At 37.1% G+C, this 13637-nt stretch overlaps 1 protein-coding gene across 4 annotated transcripts in view; it reads left to right on the top strand.

Annotated features, from left to right (window-relative positions):
* Positions 1-13637, top strand: part of PIBF1 (progesterone immunomodulatory binding factor 1) — a 267479-nt gene that overhangs the window by 34037 nt on the left and 219805 nt on the right. The window lies entirely within an intron of this gene.

The raw sequence follows: 13637 nt of genomic DNA, 5'->3' as shown, positions 1-13637 counted from the left end.
CAGAGGTTGCAGTGAGCCAAGATTGTGCCTCTGCACTCCAACCTAGGCAACAGAGCAAGACTGTCTCCAAAAAACAAACAAAAAAAAATTTAACACATTTATTGATGAGGAAGCACAAAGTATAATCTCAAGTTTGTAAAGTTTTTCTGAGCAGTGGAACACCAGACTAGTAGGGCAAATTGGAGGGAGATCTCAAAAGGTAAGTGGACGGATTATAAATGAATGTGTTTTCTTTTTAATAACTATCAGTCAGCTTATATTCCCTAAATTAGCATGTTCAAAACTGATCACCTGCCCCAGAGTGTAAATTTTTTGCCATTTTATTATAGAAATTTTCAAACATAACTTGAATTTTACAATGACACCAGTACATTTATCACTAAATTTCTGCCATTAACATTTTTATTATATTTGTCTTATCAAATATCTCTCCGTCTATCAATCTGCCAGTCACATTTAATTTTATGAGAAAATACTGAACTTTTTTTCCATTTGTCAGTAATTTCTTCGTTTTAATTACTGAGTGATGTTACATTGAATGGCTCTAGTTATTTACTGTTTGATGGGCATTTTGAGTTATTTCCAATTCAGAGACTTTACAAACAAAGCTCTGAGAACATTTGAGTATGGTTTTTTGTGTGGACATGTTTTTGTTTCTCTTGAGTAAGTACTTAAGTGTGGAGTTTTTTACTTCTAGAATTTCAGTTTGGTTATTTATTATAGCTTTTATTTATCTGCTATTTGTTTACTTATTGTGAACATATTTTCCTTTATACCACTGAGAATTGTTAAAATAGGAGCTTTAAAATTCTTGTCTGCTAATTCCAAGCACTGGGTCACCTTGGAGTTGATCTCTGTTGATTGCCTTTTCTTTGAGAAATGAGTCACGTGTTCCTCTTTCCTCAGATGTCAAGTAACTTAAAATTGTTCAGACCAATAAGTAAATGTAGATGAGAACATTGTGACTATTATGTTGTTGAGACGCTGCATTTTATGTATCTCTAAACAGTGGTGATGTTTTTGTTTTAGCAGGAAATTACTTCGTTGTACTCAAACAGCATACATACTCTGTCTATTGGGCAGCAGTTCAAATTTCAGTTCAATTTTTTTGGTATTAGTAGGGCTGCTTAGAGTCTGTCCTACACATGTGTTGTTTAGAGGGTAGCCAGATACTCATGCAGAAATTACCCAAAGAATTCAGTTTCCCCTCTCTGGCTGTCTCTGAAATTTTCTCCTCATTTAGAGCAGCTGCAGTTCCCATAAACTCTGTCTTCTGATTCTCCAACCTAGAAAGACCAAAGATTTTCTGATGCACCTTGATCCATCCAACCTGGCACAGAATGGGACTGGCCTCAGGCTAAGCGCTACTAAACAAAAACAAAAAATACTAGGAAACTCACCTAAATGCTGAAAATGATAGCAATAATGACAATTCCGTAGTGGTTTACTAAGAGAAACTAAGGTATTTGTTAGGCATATCTGTGAGTTTTGAGACCGGCAATTAAGAAAACAAACTTTCCATTTTACTTTAAAAGTTTATTGTCTACAGAGAGTTCATGAATCTGGAAAAAAAAAATTTATTCTCAATCTTTCCATTTTACTTTATGGATTTCTTATCCAAATTGGTCTTAATTTTTTTTACCACTTGGTGGCAGTATATGTCCATCTTTTTTTTTTTTTAATTAAACCTGTTGGGGGCTATTTGGAAATTCTGCTTATTTTTGATCTAGAGACCCAAAGCTTTACATTTAGTTACCTTATTTTCATTCATATTTGTTATTTCATATAAAATGCCTGCAATCAACCAGATAGTATCTTTTTCTAGTCAAATTTAATGTATTTAGAACTTGGAGAATGGAGTATCAAAACAAAAATTTGTGTTCCATAATATGTATTCAGAGATATCTCAGTTATTGCATAATTTCATAATTATGCCTACCAGAAATGTTGAGAACTTTAAATTCTGTTTAAACCAAAAACATTCAGGATTTTAAATTCTGTTAAAGCCACATTAAATCAGTAAAGCCACACAATTACGCAATTAATTTGACTCTGCTTTTGTTTGTGTGAGATGAAAACTGTTTAAAAAATTTAATAGAAGGTTTTTTTTGGAGGGGTGGGGGTTGGGGGGAGACGGAATTTCGCTCTTGCCCAGGCTGGAGTGCAATGGCATGATTTTGGCTCACTGCAACCTCTGCCTCCCGGGTTCAAGCGATTCTCCTGCCTCAGCCTCCCGAGTAGCTGGGAGTACAGACATGCGCCACCATGCCTGGCTAATTTTTGTATTTTTAGTAGAGAGGGGATTTCACCATGTTAGTCAGGCTGGTCTTGAACTCCTAACCTCAAGCGATCCTCCCACCTTGGCCTCTCTAAGTATTGGGATTACAGGCGTGAGCCCCTGCGCTTGGCCAGAATGTGATTCTTGACCTTTAAAAAGAAATTACTCTTTCTGAAGTGGCAGTTTTAGTGGATTTCTGGGATTTCCTTTTGTAATTTTTTCCAGATCTTTAGTTATTTGGAAATAACGTCTAGATACTATTATAACACCGGAAAATAGGGCTCATCTTTTACTTCAAGTCTGGAGTTTATTTACAAGTGTCAGTAATGTAGTTTAATCTTGTGTATGGTACTTTATGTTTATAAAAGTGCTTATAGATAACTTTATTTCCTACTTATGAATTTTCTCTATTAGCAGGTCAAAATTTTGGTTGATCACATGCAAGTCAGCTATATGTTGCTGTTTTGCCATTATAGAGTTAGTTCAGTATGCTTTTTCATTTCAAAAGGATGTAATGTTAGAGATACAGTGTAAGGCATTAGTGAGTCCGCACTTAATAAAATTATTACATTTCGTGAGGAAATGGTGAAATATTTTTCTCTTATGAGTACTTTGGTAACTAGGAAGCAAGAAGAGTTTTGTCAAGATAACTTCCTTGTTTAGAAACTTACATTCTTTAAAAAATTCTGCAAGATTATCTTGAGGTTCATCTTAAGTATTCATGCGTAATTCAGTGAATTTTATTTGTATGAATCAGTTATTTCATTGATGAAACATTTGTTTATTAAAATTTTTATGTTTTAGGGGGTATTAACTGTTTTCTGAGATTTCTTTTTATCTTATCCAAGGGATGAGCTTAAAGTTTCTTTATAAGGTACATATTTATGAGGATATCCATCAGTTATAATTATACTAGAATGCTTAACAGATTTATTAGTAAACGGTGATAGATTTGCCTCTTTATATTAAATTTAAAGTGTGCATAAGCACTGCTTAAAATTTAGATTCATAGCCACCGACATGGGTTCTATTTTGGTCTGAGGTGGAACTAAAAACCTCAATTTTTTTTTTTTGAGACAGAGTCTCGTTCCGTTGCCCAGGCTGGAGTGCAGTGGCGTGATCTCGGCTCACTACAAGCTCCGCCTCCCGGGTTCACGCCATTCTCCTGCCTCAGCCTCCCGATTAGCTGGGACTACAGGTGACTGCCACCACGCCCAGCTAATTTTTTGTGTTTTTTAGTAGAGACAGGGTTTCACCATGTTAGCCGGGATGGTCTCGATCTCCTGACCTCATGCTCCACCTGCCTCGGCCTCCCAAAGTGCTGGGATTACAGGTGTGAGCCACCACTTTCTGGCCAGAACCTCAATTTTTAATAAACAACCCAAGATTCTAATGTGGCAGGTTCATGGATCATGACCACAAATCATTTTTTAAAGTTATTTTTGTTAACTTACTGGATTTTAAAATAACCTTAAATTTTTAATTACATTTCACGATTTGAAATTTATATATTGGCTGGGCACCATGACTCATGCCTGTAATCCCAGCACTCTGGGAACCTGACGTGGGTGGATCGCCTGAGGTCAGGAGTTGAAGACCAGCCTGAACATCGTGAAACCCCGTCTCTACTAAAATACAAAAATCACCTGGGTGTGGTGACAGGCACCTGTAGTCCCAGCTACTTGGGAGGCTGAGGCAAGAGAATCACTTGAACCCAGGAGGTGGAGGTTGCAGTGAGCTGAGATTGCACCATTGCTCTCCAGCCTGGGTGACAGAACGAAACTCCATCTCAAAAAAAAAAAAAACAGAGAGAGAAATGTATATATTAATGCCATTTCTTGCCTCCAATATAAAATTAATATATTTTAATGTATTTAACAAATTCAAGAATATAAAATTGGAATCATACACTATTATGTTACAACTTGGACTTACTAAAATCCATCTCTTGCCTATACCTCTAAAATCTCTAAAAAATTGCTCCTTCACAAACCTGTTAAGTTTTTACAAATAATACAAATGACTTATGGATAAAAGTGCATGAGGGAAAAAAATTCATGGGAAAGCTAAAATGAATGCAATTTTAAGTATGACATTATTGGGAAGAAGCTTCATTTAGCTGATTGTTTTATACATGCCGTATGAAGAGACATAATCTTTTAAAGAGTAATGAGACTTTTTTTTCCTTTGCTACTGTGTGTATAATCTTTAGTAAATCTAGGAGCTTTTAAATTTTAGGGGCAAGTTTTGAAGGGCTTTTTGGGTTTTGAGATGAAATTTTGAACCCAGTGGCCAGAAGGGTGTATCACTACATTATGGCAGGGGAAAACTCAGGAGGGAACTTACCAAATACCTTGGTTTAAATCCAGAGATACCATGATAACTTCGTTCTCTTGATCTGCATAGTGTTTCTCAAGCCAGATTCCACGGATGTGTTTTGGAATATCTAAGAGTTCTTTTTGATAATTTTTAATTTTATGATTTAATTTTTTTAATGACCTCAGAAATTAATAGATGCATATGATGGTTCATCTCGATGAATAATTTTTAATAGAGTACTATCACTATGATGTCATTGCCCATGTTTACATTTAATTTTGTCATGGCATTAGCACGACAGATGACAATTTTAAAAAACAGTAGTCAATTGTCCAGCACAGTAGCTCACGGCTGTAATCCCAGCACTTTGGGAGGCCGAGTCGGGAGGGTTGCTTGAGCTCAGGAGTTCAAGACCACCCTGGCCAACCTGGTGAAACCCTGTCTCTACCAAAAATACAAAATCTCCAGCCTGACTAACATGGTGAAACCCTATCTGTATTGAAAAATACAAAAAACTAGCTGGGTGTGGTGGTGCAGACCTGTAGTCCGAGCTACTCGGGAGGATGAGGTGAGAGAATTGCTTGAACCTGGGAGGCAGAGGTTGCAGTGAGCCAAGATTGTGCCACTGCACTCCAGCCTGGGTGACAGAATGAGACCCTGTCTCAGAAAACTACCAAAAAAACCCCCCAAAACCAAGAACTTCGCCCGGTGTCGTGGCACGCATCTGTGATCCCAGGTAGGAGGATTGCTTGAGCCTGGCGTAGGGGTCAGGGAGCAGAGGTTGCAGTGAGCCAAGATTGCAGCACTGTATTCCAGCCTGTGTGACAAGGTGAGACTCCGCCTCAAAAAAAAGAAAAAGAAAAGAAAAAAAGAAAAATAAGAAAGAAATAGCCATCAACTTAATTTGTAGGATAGGTATTTCAGCCAAATAAAGGCCAGGTGCTATCATGCATTACTATGAATAAAAGTTTCACAGTTCAAATAGAGAAAAATGATGACAATATAGAGTCATCACACTACTGAGCATAGTCTTGCCAAACTCAAAATTAAATGAACTGCTAATTTTACTGTTTTAAGGTTAAATTATATAGTCAACATTACTGAATAGAATAAGATTGCTGTTTAGGGTTAGTCGAAAGGAGGAAGTAAAGGAATTCTAGGAGATGAAAATGTGAATGCATTTCATTTTTCCTTTCTTTTCCAGTTCAAATTATCCCCCTCTCAACTGTCTTCTGGCAGGCAGCTGGATCTGAGTAGAAGTCTTGGGCTTTGGGAAAGCTAGTGTTCCAGTTACATATTGCTGCATAACAAATCACCCTAAAACTTGCTGTCTGAAAATAATTTATTTGTCACAGCTCTGAAGGCTGTTAGGTTCAGCTGAGTTTTTCTTACTTCACTAAGGCTGGGGTCATCTGAAGTCTTCTTTAGTCACCGGTTTGGAGCCAGGATGATACGACCAAAACATCACTCCCTTTCCATTTGGCCTCTTCGTGTGATCAGTTTAGGCGTCCTTCAACATGGCAGTCTCAGGGCATGGCAGCTGGCCTCCTCCAAAGCAAGCATTCAAAAAACTCAGGCGAAACTTAAAGACTTCTTAGGATGTAACTTCAAAATCCCAGAAAATTGCTTCTCCCACATTCTTTTGGTTAAGCAGATCATTAAGAGGAATAGACGCACTTCTGAATTAGAAAATAGCTTCCTGCATACAAGGGAAGAAGTCGATAGAGACCGTCTTGGAGATAGGCTACCAAAATTTGAGATTTCTCTCCCCTGACTTGAGTGAAAGCCTAGAAAATGTGAGAGAGCCCCGAGCAAGAGCAGAACAGATTGTCAGCAGAGCTCGGCCTATACAAATCTGTGGATTACTCCCTTCACTCCTCACCCCAAATAAGGTGGATAAAGTCTCCTTTGCCTCCACTAGGTGAGGGAATGGATATACAGTGTTCTGTTAAAAGAAGGACTCTCATATTGACCTTCAAACCAAGCCCATCTCTATTTGTTTATAGGAAATATGCTTAATGCAAATTGATAAAGATTGAAAAATGGGCCAGGTGCGGTGGCTCACGCCTGTAATCCCAGCACTCTGGGAGGCTGAGGTGGATGGATCACCTGAGGTCTGGAGTTCGAGACCAGCCTGGCTAACATGGTGAACCCCATCTCTACTAAAAATACAAAAATTAGCTGGGTGTGGTGGCAGGTGCCTGTAATCCCAGCTACTTGGGAGGCTGAGGCAGAATTGCTTGAACTCAGGAGGTGGAGGTTGCATTGGGCTGAGATTGCACCACTGCACTCCAGCCTAGGTGACAAAGCAAGACTGTGTCTCAAAAAAATAAAATAAAATAAAAAGTAATAAATAATTTTAAGAAAAAAATTATATAATAAATTTTAAGTACAGATTATTTAGTTTCTATTTTTTATCATAATTTAGTGAAACCAGAGGTAAAAGGTGAGGAGGAATAAACTTACGTGGCAATTAGAAACATCTTTTGGATCAAACAGGAAAGAAAAACTGAAATAAAGCAATTAAAATGAGAACATTTTTGGATCAAAATTCTTAGACACATTTAAATCTATGCCAAAGGAAAATCTATAGCCTTGAAATGCCTTTATCATTTAAAAACAGATGAAAAATAAAGACATGTAGTACTCATCTTGAGAAAGCTGGAAAAAGATAAGTAGAAGTAAGGTGTTTGGAATTAATTGACATGAAATAAGGGAAAATACATACAATTCTGTGGCAATAAGCTTGAAAACAAAAAGGAAAGTGATTGTGCCAACAAAATATAGATTATAAAATTGACAGAGTGAGAACTTGAATTAGCACAGTTACCATAGAGGTATTACAAAAATGAGTAAAAGTGTACAACTGATAAAATTACCAACAGGTTCACAGATAGATTACCCCAAATGGGTTCACAGTTGATTTAAAAAGAGACAGCTAGTTCCACTTACTTATACTCTACCAACTATTGAAAAAGAAAGTTCCGAGAAAGAGTCTACAAAAGCAAAATAAAACATTTAGGCCAATTTTACTTACTACTACAGATGTAAAAATTTGAAATAAAATGTTAACAAATGAACTTTACCATTGTATCAAAAGAATAATACTTATGATTAAACAGAATATATTCCAGCACAGAAAGCATAATCCATTGCATCAGCAAATTAAAGGGGAATAGCTTCACGAACATATGGACATATCAGATGCAAGAGCAATTACTGTTGAACGCTTAAGATTGTATCGCTTTCTTCATATGAGTTTGTTACCTTATGAATGAAATATTTCCCCCCACATTCATCTGTAGCAAGAAAATAAATTGATTCATATGAAGAAAACTAAAATCTTGGAACATGGAAGCATCATAGCTTAAGTAAGACAAGCTCATTAAAATAGCAATTTTTATGATTAACATATTAATCAAATGTAGTTAAGTTATAATCTCATTTTTTTCCTGATAATTTGTAGGGGTTGTTGGAGGGAAGAAGTGTGGTATAGGACTTTATCCTTTCTATCAACTTTGTTAATACTTTTTAATTTTTATTGATCTCTATTTCCAGACAAGGTCTCAGTCTATCATTCAGGCTGGAGTGCAGTGCCATGATTACACCTCGCTGCAGCCTTGAACTACTGGGCTTAAGCCATTCTCTCACATCAGCCGCTTGAGTAGCTGGGACTACAGCCATGCACCATCACACTGTTACTACTGTTAAGGCTTATCTCAGTTACTCAAAAAGCATGGGAAACCATACTTTTCTTGCATTGATAAATTTGGGGGTTAATAAGTGATACTTTTAAGATAATTTAGCAACTTGGTCTCTTTAACATTAAGACTTAAATTTGTTTGGTTCAAACATATTTGGGTCAATGCCTGTTGAGAAGCCAGTATTTCAAATTTGTTATGGTAGTTTGCTGAATAAAATATTGGCTATAAAAGTTGCCTCACAGTACATCAGTGTAGCATTTTGCAGTGGTGGAGTCTGCTAGACCCATGAGCTAAGGGGTGATGTCTTAATACTAGTAATAGAGTGTGTAGTACAATAATGACCACATTATTATAAAAATAAATGAGCCAGTGAATCAGTGTACACACACTGCAGAAGCATCAGGTAAGTCCAGAAAAGTTGACTTGCTAGAGCAATAAGTAGGAGGGACAGAATCTGAACCCATGTTTGTTATTCCAATCTAGGGTCCACCACATGTGATGAAAGTTACCTTTCTTCATTCTTGAGTTTTGTTGGGCGTGGTGGCTCACGCCTATAATCCCACTTTGGGAGGCTGTAATCGCAGCACTTTCAGGGCTAAGGCAGGCGGATTGCTTGAGTCCAGGAGTTCCATGCTGCTCTGGACAACATGGCAAAACCCTTTCTCTACTAAAAATACAAAAAACTAACCGAGCATGGTGGCATGCCTGTAGTCCCAGCTACTCGGGAGGCTGAGGTGGGAGGATCATCTGAGCTTGGGAGGTTGAGGCTGCAGTAAGCCGAGATTGTGCCAGTACACTCCAGCCTGGGCAACAGAGTGAGACCCTGTCTCAAAAAAAAAAAAAAAAAAAAAATTACAGAATTATTTTTTTTCTTTAAAAAAAAAAAAAGCCTTGGCCAGGCGCAGTGGCTCACGCCTGTAATCCTAACACTTTGGGAGGCCGAGGCGGGCGGATCACAAGGTCAGGAGACCGAGACCATCCTGGCTAACACGGTGAAACCCTGTCTCTACTAAAATAGAAAACATTAGCTGGGCGTGGTGTCAGGCACCTGTAGTAATCGGGAGGCTGAGGCAGGAGAATGGCATGAACCCGGGAGGCGGAGCTTGCAGTGAAGAGAGATCACGCCACCGCACTCCAGCCTGAGTGACAGAGCAAGACTCCGTCTCAAAAAAATAAGGCCTTAAATATTTATTTGAATTCACATTTATTCAAATGGATATAGTTGAAATTTTAGCATGTAATAGAAATTATTAAGATTTTCATTTTAACGCATAGCAGACTTTACCACTTCAGATTTTGTCTGTCTTTAGAAGTCAAAATTTTTTTTGAAAAATTTCTTGAAGATCTTAACAATGACAAGAGTTGTCTCTGGCAGCAAAACAGACTTCATTGTGACTTCAAGGGACAGCCTATAGCAATCAAAGCTTAATTAGGTTTCTTGTTCTTTTCAGTATTTAATTGCTTGGATTAGATTATTGATAATGTGAAACTTGAGGGAATTCTGACAAGTGAATTCTCAGTTTTCCAGAATAGCTAACCAACTATTTCTTACCATTCACTGAACTGTTGTCCAATGTAAACTGCTTCACATTTGAACCTTAAGGTAAATGTCACTATATCCTATTTCCAATTTCTGTAGTTGTCCTCCACACAGGCAGGAGTTCTTCATTTATTAAAGATTTATTTTGAGATATAGGTTACTGCTTTCTTCTCAGTTTACATCATGGGAGAGACAAAAGACTTAAATGAAGTTTAGAAATTCATTACATCCATAGTAATTGCCTTTTACTGAGAACAGACATTGAGACTTGACTGTTAATAGCCCATTTACTATGATGTAGAACTTTTCTGTTAGAAAGGGCTGATGACTGGAAATTTTATGTGTCCATTTCTTTATGTTTGAAAAGTTTACTTTTTTTGCTTCTTTTGTTTTAGTCTATTTAATGTCCTCTTTTGTTCCTCTTCTTCCGCAGACATTAATTGCAAACCTTCTATGTGATAGGCAGAGTATTAGTTACTAGGATTATAGAAAACTTCCTTAAAGTTTTCCTTATGATGTGGGAGACAGGTAATGGCTGCCCACAGCACATGTGATACATTTTTCTGACAGGTAAGAATCAGGTGTTGTGAAAAAATAGGATAAACTCTAGGTTAGAGCTGGAGCTTAGTCTTCCCACAAACGTTAATGCTAAGCTCAAGCCACGGAAGGATGCAGAGGAGGATACAAATAGTCTTTTCTACTCTCTATAGCTTTAACCACGGTTCTACGTAGTCATGGGGTTTATTTTGAGGGAAGATGCTATTTTTCTTGTTTCCAATGCTATGTCTTACTCTATTTTAATTGCTCACAATAAGTGCAGGAGATTTTAAAATTCAAAATACAAAAGTAATAATTTTATTTAAGGGGAAATTTTCCAATTGAAAAATTGTAAATAAAGTGCTGGTCGAATATATGCATTTCTATACTGCACTTATACTTGCTTCTGTTTATACTTGCACATGGTATTTATATTTAAAGAAGATTTATAAATATATACATATGATATATATATGCTATATATAATATTAATAATATACTCTGTATATTCACCTCTGGAACTGCTCTCTGAATATCCTGAATATTTCAGGGTCAGATTATCTTTATCTTTTTAAATCTTTGCAGTTGCACTCACAGAAAACACTGCTTCTTTGGGAACTCGCCATCTGGATACCCCACCTTACAGTATTTCTCATTTGCAGACCACTGGGACATTCTTTGTTTACTGAAAGCCTTGCTCTAGATTTAGTCTTCCTTTCCACTTCAGCTGCTACCTAGGTTACTTATGTGATTAATTCATCTGTAGCCTTGGCCTTGAATTTTATTGACCTCATCTCTAGTGATTGCCTTTTCTCCACTTTAACACTCAGTCTTATAGCCCACATTTGGGTCCTTGTCACCCAGAACTGAGTTACTTCTGAAGTTATCAGTTCACTTTGATCCACTAAACATCGTATTTCCTGTATTTTTATGTTTTCCCATTGTCTGCTTTCAACTTGTCTTTAACAGAATTTCCAATCCATATTATTTATTTCTTTATCAATCCTTTCCTAAATTTATTTTCTTCCCTCTCCACGTTATCAGTCTTAAACTTTTTTTTTTTTTTTTTTTTGCCAGTATCCTCTAATTCCTCTCCCAGCTTTCTTTTTATCAAACCAGACTGAAAAACTCTTAACTCTGTATTTTTCTAGCTGAGCACTACTGGCAAAAATCACACAAGCAGTAACAAGCACTGTCAGTTTGTTGTTATCAGCCTCAAATGGACCCACACGATTGGTCATAATTGTATTATTTCTAGTTCTCTCATTTTTCGCAGAGGTTACTAAGGCAACCAGCCACTCTTCTTACATCTCCAGTTTTCCACATTTCTTGTCACATTCAGCAGATGACTTGGCATTTCATTTCACAGAGAAAGTGGAAATCCTCAGATGAGAACTCCCACAGTGTCCTTCCACCAAATCTACTCACATCTGCACTCATTCTGGTTTGTTTGTTCTTACTGTTTATAATGGAAAGAGTCTTGCCCTCAAGGGGTAGGAAAATCATATGCCTCTAGAAACCAGGTGGATAATATAAATATGTAAAGCCTTAGGGTAAGAGTAGGCTGTGGCCTATAGCAAATTGGTAAGAGCTATCTAAAATATTCAAGTTGTTAATACTCTGTATCAGCTGGAAAAAAGCCTGCCTTGATGAACATGGCCTCTGATCTAAGACTAATCTCCACATCTCAGCTGTGGATCCCATATCCTGAAGCCTTTTTCAGAAGTATGCTTCATTCCCCTGAATATACCCCCTTTTCTCCGACAGTAATTCATCTTTTGCTATTAGTTGTTTCTTATCAATATTTGAATGTTGTCAAGCTTGTTTCATCTTTTAAAACCTTCATTGACCCTGTTTTCTTCTCTAGCTACTAGATTTTCTCCACTTTTACTGTTAAACTATAGAAAGAGTTGCCTACTGATTTGGATTTGATAAACTTAGGTTAGAGTCCTCACTCTACTACTTATGAGCTCTGAGACTTTCCAAGCCTCAGTTTTTTTCATCTGTGAAACTGGGGATAATTTTTACATCCCATCATAAATTTAAGTATTAAGTCAGACAATGTACATAAAATAGCCAAAAACAAGCACATACTGAGTATTTAGATATATTTGTTTTAGTCCCTGGCACTCTACCTTTTGCCCCTACCCCTGAATACTCTAAAGGCTTTTTGTTGGTTCTCAGTAGTATTTCTTAGTACCAATCAGTAGTGTTTCTCAATATTATTGACTGCTTCAAAGCACTGTCTTCCACTGTTTTTCCTGACACACACCCCTGGTTTACCCATTGTTTCTGCGAATACTCCTTTGGGTTTTTTTGGGATATCTGTGTTTTGCCCATCCTTTAATGTTTATAATCCTTGTATTTATTTTCCTCCAAATTCTGTCATGGCGTTTGTACAGTTATTAAAGTTGAACTGTTAATTTGGCTGTGATCTCTTTGGAAGCCAAAGCAAAGAGGAAGCATTATAACAATATGAATTTATAGTTAATCAGCATTTACTATGTTAGGCATTTTTATAAGTGCTTTACATGTATTACTTGATATATGCCTCACAAGAACTCTGAGGTAGGAGACCAGAATAGAGAGGTAAACTAACGTGCGCAGAGTCTTACTGCAGGAATTCAATTTTAGACAGTTGAATTCTGGAGCTTGCCTTCCTAGCCATAACACTACACTCTCTTCCAAAACAGTGACCTGATTAATGGTGTTTAGAAGGGTAACGTGTTCTTCAGAAGAACTAGAGATTCTTGTAGGACTTAGGTCCGAAATGATGTATGTGATGATCCTTCAGGAGGTGATAGCGTATCCTCAGCGGTAATCCCATAATAAGTACCATGGTAACATTCCATTCTCATGGAAAACTTCAGTGTAGAACAAGAACATAATACCATACCAAAGCAAAATACACTGAATATAGTTTTTCCGTAATTGCTTCTCTTAAATAGCCCTTCGATAGAAATTTGGGTACTGAAATACCAAAGTTATATTTCATAGTTTAAAAAGGACAGAATTGTCTTACTCATCTTTGTATCTGTAGTGCCTCATCCAGAACCAGTCACACAGAAATGATCCAGTCAGTATGTGTGGAGTGAATATGACCTGATTTGGCTGGTCAGCTACTTAAGCAGTAATGACTTCACACAGGTTGCATTTAACATGCCAGCTTCTGAAGGTGGAGTTGATGATTGTTTGCAAGATTTGATGAGTTCAAAGAAGGAAAATAAGTAGGAATTTAGTCCCATCTCCTTCCCCTCCC

The sequence above is a fragment of the Piliocolobus tephrosceles genome, chromosome X (assembly GCF_002776525.5).
Source record: "Piliocolobus tephrosceles isolate RC106 chromosome X, ASM277652v3, whole genome shotgun sequence".
Classification (NCBI taxonomy): domain Eukaryota; kingdom Metazoa; phylum Chordata; class Mammalia; order Primates; family Cercopithecidae; genus Piliocolobus; species Piliocolobus tephrosceles.
This window is presented reverse-complemented; position numbering and strand designations above follow the sequence as displayed.